Source organism: Setaria italica, chromosome III (assembly GCF_000263155.2).
Source record: "Setaria italica strain Yugu1 chromosome III, Setaria_italica_v2.0, whole genome shotgun sequence".
NCBI classification, from domain to species: domain Eukaryota; kingdom Viridiplantae; phylum Streptophyta; class Magnoliopsida; order Poales; family Poaceae; genus Setaria; species Setaria italica.
Genome location: NC_028452.1, coordinates 17,667,587 through 17,677,425, shown reverse-complemented (window position 1 = coordinate 17,677,425; position 9,839 = coordinate 17,667,587).

Sequence of the window (9,839 nt, the reverse complement as noted above, 5' to 3'; positions counted from 1 at the left end):
GCTCGGCTCGGCTCGGTTTAGCTCGCTAGACTAACGAGCTGGCTCGGCTCGGCTCAGCTGGTTAACAGAACAAGAAAAAAAATCTGACTCGGCTCGGTTCATTAGCAGCCCGAGCTGGCTCATTAGGTTCGTGGGCCAGGCAGGCAGGCACACAAGACAAGCACAGAACATAATATGGAATTAAAGCAATTTTCAATTAAAAAATATATTAAATCAGAGCTTTTCAAAAGGTACCGCGGGGATCAATATACACACGAACTCAAGGAACCAAGGGACCCCTATAACTCCAAAAATCCTCAAAAAGTTAAAATCATCGAACCTAAAATCAAATTTTGCACGCGTACGTACATTTTGTTGCCACATGATATCCCATTGAAAGAGCATGCATGTTTCTGCGATGTTAGGAAATGTCGTGAAGCTGAGGAAGAGGAAAGTTGTTAGGTTTAGGATTCTCGCCAATTTTTAATATGGGTACCAACGACAGAAGCGGTCGGGTGATAATAAGTGAACGGGATCGGATGCATATAGTAGTTGTGCCAAGCCGTGGCTTCAGCTTGCCTGTGTTGGGCTTGGTTCCTTTCCTCGTGGGTTGTTTCGGTAGCATTGCCGGCTTGCTTGCTAGGTCATTGCTCTCCACGGCTCGTTTTGCGAGTAGCTCTAGCGTTAAATTAAACAAGCTAAAATTTCAGCTCATTAAAAAAGATAACGGAGTTGAACCAAGTTTGCTGCGAGCCGTATTTGCTATGAGCCAAGGGAATTAATGAGCTATAAGCTTTTTTAAGGAAGAATAGTGGAGGGTTTATTTTTTAACTACAGAAAATGGAATAGCTACCATCTCTCTTTTAGATTACAATAGCATGAACGGGTCTACTGTAATGGGAAACAATTTGGCCTAAAATTTAATTGAGCCTATAATCCGTGTAACACATAATATCAGTTTATTTCTTTTCAATATGAGTTTTCATGATGTAGAAGCTTAAAAAGTAAAGAGAAAACTTAGACGAGCTAACACAATTCTCTGAACCAAGCCAGTGACGCACATAGATTAAGTCCTAAAAATATAAGCTTAGGCAGTGATACTACGTACATCAATCCATAGTTCTAGTCAGTGTGTTTAAGTCACATGACGATCTTGACCACCTAATTGAATCTGATATTCAAGTTAATTGAATCTAATATTCAAGTTACTTTGAGGTACTATAAAAAACCTGTTAATCTATGATGAATTTTCCGTGACGTTTTCAGAGAACGACACTGCATCTACGATGTTTTTCTGTTTTACGTCATGGATGTGCATTGGTGGATATTCAAGCTCAAAAAACAATGACGTTTTGTAAAATTCGTCACAATCCAACCCACAACACTGTGACGTTTTAGCAAATTCGTCACAATCAATAAATTAAAAATAGTCTTGTTATGTATGGAAAATAGAAAAATTGGGAAAAAAATCGAAAAATTAGGGAAAAAAATTGGAAAAAGAGTGGAGGTAAAGAATCAATCTTGGAACCTCAAGAACAACATGTATCGCACTTAATCTATTTGTTGTTTTGTTCTTTATAGTATTTAACCTTTTTATACATAGTTGTTTCCCCACCTTGGTTTGTGAGGTAGTTTGGTATTACCAGTTTTATACGTTAAGTTCCTCGTGTCTTAATTCGGAAAAATAATGGATATTCAAGCTCAAAACACAATGACGTTTTGTAAAATTCGTCACAATCCAACCCACAACATTATGACGTTTTAGCAAATTCGTCACGATCAATAAATTAAAAATAGTCTTGTTATGTATGGAAAAATAGAAAAATCGGGGAAAAAATCGAAAAATTAGGGAAAAAATTGGAAAAAGAGTGGAGGTAAAGAATCAATCTTGGAACCTCAAGAACAACATGTATCGCACTTAATCTATTTGTTGTTTTGTTCTTTATAGTATTTAACCTTTTTATACATAGTTGTTTCCCGACCTTAGTTTGTGAGGTAGTTTGGTATTACTAGTTTTATACGTTAAGTTCCTCGTGTTTTAATTCGGAAAAATAAAAAAGAGTGCATAGGGGGCATCGAACCACAGTCTTAAAGGTAAGACTTGCACACCTTACCACCGTGCTACGCTTTCATTTTTGATGTGTTCTTTAACGCTTATATTTTTTACTACAATCAAGTAACGTGGCCCTGTAATGAAGAACAGATGTGTGATTCATCATTCTCTTTTTGATCCGGAATTAAAATTTGTAATCGGAATTTCTCCCTCGTAAGAACTCCAAATTTGATGGAATTTTTTCTGATTTTTTCTAAAACCAGTATATTTTATTTAATGGCATTTGTTTGTATGTTAATTGCTATTTGTTGATTGTTTTTCATACTACATGTTTTCTTCCAACTAAATAGAGAATAGAAAAACATGTTTTTGCATAACAATTGCTAATATAACTTGATATTTTCCAATTTTATGGTCAACATAAGGTGGTGTCCAAATTTGAGATGCATATGAGTTCGAACATGTTACGAGGTATTCAAATCTCAAAGTTTAACTTGAGTTATAAGAAACTACATGAGAGATGTATCCATTTGTGAACAATGCATAATGCCACTTTATCAAAATCATTTAACTTATGGACAAAGTATGTTGCCACGTCAATTTGTAGAATTTCCCGACCAATTTTAGATATTATTGTAATTATTATGTGTTAATTTGGACATATAGGTTTGAATTAACCCTAGAAGATAATTGAATTTTTCATTTATCTCTGGTATATGGGTTACAATGGAACATATAAGTTTAAATATAATTTTTATGCATTTTTTGACTCTTATTCGTGGTGCACATAGTTCAATTTGGAATTTCTTTTGATAAGCATGTAGAAATTCATTTAAACTATAGAAAATAGCATATCAATTCAAAATATGGAAACTCCTATATAACAATACCTATGTAGTCTATTATATGTAAAAAAATGTATTTAGGTATTGAATATAATTATCTTTACCAGTTATTTCACCAGGTTCCTTAATTAGTTGAAAATAAAAAAATAAAGCTAAACAGGTCAAAAACCCTAGTTGTAGGCCATTTTCTTGCGCACATGGATGGCCCAACCTGATGTTACATTGTTGGATCGAATTGACAGCTAGGATGCTATGCGATTCCAATAAATATACCATCATCGTCTGTAGGATCTAGGATACCGACTAGAGGGGGTGAATAGGCGATTTTGACTAAAATCACAACACTAAATAAATTTAACACGAGAAATTCTATGTCTACTCTTTCTAAAGCTAGGTGAGGGTTTGCAACCTAGGGTGACAAGATACAATTCAATCTCTAGGAATGTAATTGCTCAAAGTAAATTGCAATATGAAAATTGAGCAAAGAAATAACCGAAGACAAGATACGAATTTTATCCCGTGGTGTCGATGACTTGCCGGTCACCCCTAATCCATGTTGAGGTGGATTCAACGTTTCGACCGCTCCTCTATCAAGACTTCACTTGATCTTGAGCCAGCTTGAATCAAAGAACCTCTCGAAACCTCAATTCCACTAGAGTTGCTCTTCACTACTCCGGTGAGGTGAGCACAAGGACCTCTCACAAGAATAGCCGGGGCTCCTTCACAATCTTCTTGAAGGGCTCAACGGCTCCACAATCTTCAAGCCATCTAGGAGGTGGCAACCTCCAAGAGTAACAAGTCAATGATGCTTGTTTGAAGGCTCCTAGTGCCACAAAACTCAAACTCTTGATGCAATACACTAGGATGCTCTCAATCTCACAAGAATGCAACCTCTAAGTAAAGTGAGTAAGAGAGAAGGAAGAAGGCTCAAGTATGTCAAGAATGCTTTCCAAAGTGCCAAGAGAGATCTCCCATGCCCGGGCATGAGCTATTTATAGAGCCAACCCCTCACACTAGCCATTGTGTTCAAAACTTGTGAAAACAGGGGATTGGTCCGTCTGCCTTTATGAGCGCGGACCATCCGCCATTCATCCCAACGGCTAGAACAGCAATAAATGCATGGCAGAGACGACTGTTGCAGCACAGGCAGACTGCCTGCCCTTACAGGTGCGACTGTCCACGGTTCAAATTTCCGAACACGCAGGCAGCTGTTAGACATGTCCAGGACATGTCAACTTTCGAAGTTAGTACGGCGGACTGTCCGCCTCACATTCACGCCCAACACACAGAACCAAAATGGTTCTATCCATTTTCTCAAATTAGCCAGCAGACTGTCCACCCCCAAGGGCCGGACCGTCCGTTGTTCACATCTAAGCGCCAGACAGAACCAAAGATGGTTCTGTCCAAAAACTAGATTATGTGGCAGACTGTCTGCCAGACAGGGCTAGACCGTCCGCCGCTATAACCTCGTGCCCCACCAGAACAAGAACTGGTTCTGTCTAAAACCTTAGAGCAGGTGGCGGACCATCCACCCGACTGGGTCAGATCATCCGTCCTTTAACTTTCAGCGCGGCAACACCTTCTTGAAAATGGCTAAGTCAGAGAAACGATCCGCCCCAACAACGAGACCTTCCGCCACACACATCGCGTTAGCCATTTTCCAGAAACTATTTTCACCATTGTTCTATCCACTTTTCAAACGAGATATGCCTATATGCATGCAATGCAATTGTTTGAGCAAAGTGGCACTATAGAACCGTCAAACAAATGAAATTGACTTCTCTTGATAGCAGTTTTTACATCCCAGTAAAATTGCAAAGCAAAGAATTTGGCATATATTAGCATGGCTATTTGATCTGTTAGGCCTGCCTAACAGGCCTAGTATATTTATCTTCAGATAAGTGTATTTTAGTAGTTGTAATATTAACAGTGAATCTGAGATAGCATTACTATGTACACTTCGTTTACTTTTCATCAAACTTTAGTGTGCAGCTGGAGCTGTGATGATTAACAGTGAATCTGAGATAGCTATCCTTAACTGAATCAAACTCCTTTTCATTTCCATATGTTTGCAGTTTGGTGGTTCAGATCCAACAAATTAGCATGATAAATTCCTTCTAGGTAAGTTCAGACCTGCTTGTTTAACACTGCACTTGCTTTATTGATTATTGTTTGATTGCTCATTTGCACATTCATGTATGACTCTTAGTGGTGACAGCAAGATACATGCTAAATATACTTTATTTCAAATTGTTCAGGTTAGAAACTATTTATGTGAGAAACAACCTGGTTCAGATATTGTTAAGCACTATCTAAGTTCCCATGTTTCATGTGTAAATACTACTAGTTTCTTTTCATTGTTTGTCTAATGTATCATGTCCAAATCAATTTCAGCTGAAGCCAAGGATGTTGGGTGGTTCGGCTGAGGCCATGGTGGATTCTGGATGCCGGTTGCTGTATGAGCTGGAGTGGCTTGTGTGATCTAGATAAACACTTCTAGATGCTATATGAGATTTTTGATGCTCAATGAATCTATCTTATTGAATGTGGTATTGGACATAGTGGATTATTGTATGTGATGTCATTTTGTACGAGTCTGTACTTTGTTGGAATCTTGGTCTAAAAATGGATCATATTTAGTGGGCCAGAAATTTTATGGGCTGAAAATGAGCGACATTTGGTGGGCTGTAATTTAAATTGCGCATGAGACTAAAAAATTATGGCCCATTTCTGATTTTGGCCCATTAATGGGCCGTGATGAGGTTACATCCACGTCAGCAGCCATCTTAGCGTCCATGTCATCAGCCACGTCATCCGCCACATGTAATCAGCCACGTCGGCCACCACATCAGCCTACACGTCATCCACCATGTTTTATCAGCCACGCCAACTGCCACATCATCAGCCACATCATCATCATCCACCATGTCATTAGCCACGTCATCTGTTGCTGACGTGGCTGTTTGATCCATGACGAATATTAACGCATGTGGAGCATTTATTTTCATCACTAAAGTTGGGCTTGGATCGGGCTAAGCGGGCCTGAGGCTATTTTATGACGAATTAGAAACATCACGGATTGTATCGATCTATGACGATTATGGCTAAGACATCACAAGGCATAATTTGTGACGCTTGATATATGAAGTCGTGTGAAATCGTCACGGACAGTGCTTTATGATGATTGTTCTGCGATCTGTGACAAAAATTTTCCGTCATAGATTAACAGATTTCTTGTAGGCGTGCCGGCTATCATGACATCGGAGTCAGAGATGGAGTCAATAGTGCAGACTGCAGAGGACGATGCATGCAGAGCTATTGCTGGTCGGAACATAAGCATTTCGTGCCCCCTCGTTGGGCTGTATGGTCAGTTCGCTTTCCACCCGCAAACTGATGGTCAGTCCGAGGTCACTAACTGGGTGTTGGGTGTCTATCTTCGTTGCCTCGCCGACGATCGTTCGCGGAGTTGGTTGAGGTGGCTACCATGGAGTGAGTACTACTGCTATAACACATCTTACTAGACGGCCCTCAAGGTCACACCGTTTGAGGTAGTTTATGGCAGGCCGCCTCCTACTTTGGCCGCTTATCAGCCAAGTCTATCGCGGGTGGCCTCCCTGGACAAGCAACTCGTCGAAAGAGATGTGTTCTTGGCTGCTATTCAGGAACGGCTCCTCCAGGCACAAGGTATTATGAAGCAGCAGCATGATACGGCTCATTGGGATGTCACTTTTGCTGTGGGTGACAAGGTCTGGCTTCGTCTTCACCAGTGCACGGTGTCATCCATCAAGAATGCTCAGAATGCCAAGCTGGCTCCTCGCTACTACGGGCCCTTTTAGGTGATTGAGCGCATTGGCTCCGTCGTCTATCATCTCCAACTTCTTGCCAAGGCGTGCATCCACAATGTGTTCCATGTGGTGTTCTTGAAGCAGTTTCACAGTGAGGCCCTATCCACCATTGTTCCCCTGCCCATTGTTGTGCATGGCCATGTTGTTCCTGAACCTGCTAAAGTTCATCGTGCCTGCCTTAACTGTGGTGTCTGGGAGGTCCTGGTGCATTGGCTGGGTCAGAGTGTTGCGGATTCTACTTGGAAGCAGATGGAAGAATTCAAGTCCACTTATCCCGACTTTCAGCTTGAGGACGAGCTGTTTCGAAAGGAGGGAGGAAGTGTTGTGGACTCTTTTATTGGGAAAGTGTATAGCAGGAGGAAGAAGGCGCCGACAGTAGCTAGTGGTTGAGTAGGCACCTGATTCCTCTAGTTTGTTAGCTTGGTCAGTAGTTTGTTAGGCTCAAGATAGAAATAAGAGGAGTTAGTTGAGATTTGTAAATGGCCGACACTCATATAAGCCGAGCCACAGTAGAAGATAGAAGCAGAAGTGGAATCAATTTGTTCAGAGCCTCCTAAGGAGGGTGAACTTGATCTAATCAAAATGTATGCACGTTTATTTATTCGAAAACGCATAGCACGTCCTATAAGTGGCCAAAGTTCATATGCATATTTACTTGCTTCACCAAATTCCAAAATACACAAGTGGTTGCTGCTACTGTTTTACCCGTAGGTGCTCACATGCAAAGCAAATACTCCACGAGGAACTAGGCTTCATTAATTTCTCATTTCCCCTCCCCACTTCATTTCATCCAAAGCACATTTCAAAAGAGACGCAAACCTTCAACAAAAAGTCACAGTTCTTCCCTAAATGACTAAACCCCTATTTTGAAGGTGGAAAACCTTCAAACAAAAAGGGGGAAGAACGGAAAACAGAGAGAAATTGGCGATGCTACATCCCTACATGCTTACAAATTACAATTCAGACGTAGCGAGCCGCGAATCCACGATGCTCGAGCAAAACCGCTAAAACCTAAATCCGTATGTGCTATCAACTCCAATCCCCTTTGTGGCTTGTGCTTCAGGATTTGGCACGCCAGCATGGTGATGCAGCGGCGCGTGATGTAGAGCCGCTCGCGCTGCTCCTTGACGAGCCCCATGCACCGGTGCGCGAACGACGACGACGAGGCACTGCCGCCGCCGCCCGCGGACACGGCCGCGACGCCCACGGCGGCTCCCTCCCGCGCCCTCTCCTGGCTGCACAACCCCCGCGTCTCGCCCTCCGCCGCACGCAGCTCCATGGGAGCGCGACACGTGCAGCTCCATCCCCGAGACCCGAGCTCGTTGCCATCCAGACGTATACGTGCTGCTTGGAATGTGAGCGGGGGAACGAGAGGAGCAGGGCGCGTGCGGTGCGAGCGAATGGAAGAGAGCTTTGGCGGGTGGCCCGCGTGCTGCCTGTTCGATTGTATGATGGGGAACACGGAGTGACGTGTGTGCCCAGCAGCTGCATATGCTGTTGCTGTGCTGTGTACTGTGCTCGTGTGGCCGTGTGGGGCCTCTGGTGCAGGGCCAAATGCATAGCCTGTTGTACTTTGCGATTATGGAATTTTAGCTCCTAAAAGGTGACTAAAATGTGACTAAAAAGCCAAACACTCCTCCTAAAAAGTGACTAAAAAGTTTTAGGAGGCTCAAAAATTTTAATCCCCTCACCCCCTTCTAAAACCTCCTAAAACCAGTGCTGGACTCCCACTACCCCTCCTTTATTGCCTTTGCTCCTGCACCCTCCTCTCAAGCGCACCCTCCCCAACCCCGCCGCCACTCCCTCCCTCTTCCACGGCGGCGCCCGCGGCCTCTCACCAGCAGCCATGCCATCTCCCGCTGGATCCGCCGCCCCCGCTCCCTTGCGCCGCCGCACGGGCCGGTCGTGGTGCCCCTACTCCTCCTAGGCACCGATTGCTCCCCCAATCCGGCCGCCGCTCAATCCGCCATCGACGCCGGCTTCCGCGACCAAGAACCACCAGCCGAGCACTCCCTCGCCGGATCCCCACCGCCGCCGGATCCAGGAGAGAGAGGATCGGAAGGAGGGCAGTGCCGAGGAAGAAGAGGAGGGGAGGGGCGCAGCGGCCGGGATTGGAGGGGAGGGGGCGGCACCAACGGGAGGAGGGGAAGGGGTGGCGGCTGGGGAAGAATAGGAGGGAAGGGGCGCGGTAGCCTTGATTGGAGGGTAGGGGCGGCGCCAGGGAAGAAGAGAGAGGAGGGGTGCCAGCGGAAGGAGGGGAGGGGGTGGCGACGGCGGGAGGAGAGCGCTGGCCGCCGGCGGCGAGGTCAGCGAGAGGGCTCGGGGCCGGGAGGGAGGGGCGGGTGCGTGTGTGCGTGGGGCGGGGCGGGCAAGAAGAGGCTCCAGGAAGAGAAGGAGCAGGGGCATGGGGGAGGGCAGCATAATCTTTTTGCCATAGCATTTATTAGCCTGGAACCAAACAGTCTTTTAGGAGCTGACTAAAAGCTGACTAAGGCCCTGTTTGTTTCCCACCTCCTAAAATTTTAGTGACTAAAAAGTTTTAGTCACATTTTAGTCCACCTCCTAAAGGTTGTTTGGTTCTAGTGACTAAAACTATCTAAAAACAATAAATATTGTGGCAAAATAACCATGCTGCCCTCCTACTAGTTGCCCCTCCCATCTTCAGCTCCTCCCACCATGCTCACTGCACCACCATCATCTCCATGATCCGGTGCTTCCCCAGATCCACCTCATGGGACTTCCCCACCGCGGGCACCACCAACCACTTATTCCGGCTCGCCGCCGCGCCCTTGCGCCGCACCGCCATTGGACGAGAGGGAGGGGGCCAGCGTTGGACGAGAGGGAGGGGGCGGATCTGGCGGGGGGAGCTTCAGGGGCAGCGGATCCAGCGTCGGGGATGGGGGAGTGAGCGGCGACCGGTGTGGGAGGCGGTGGTGGCAGTAGTAGCAGGTGGAGGTGGGCAAGCCGACGGGGAGGCCGAACCCTGTAGGGACTCACCGGCGGTGGAGGCGGGGAGGTGGTCGGGCTATGGCGCGGGGACGGTCGCGGCGCGGGAGAAGCCGCCACGGAGAGGATGCCGGCGAATAGATCCTCTTATTGGGTAGGATGCGAGGGCGA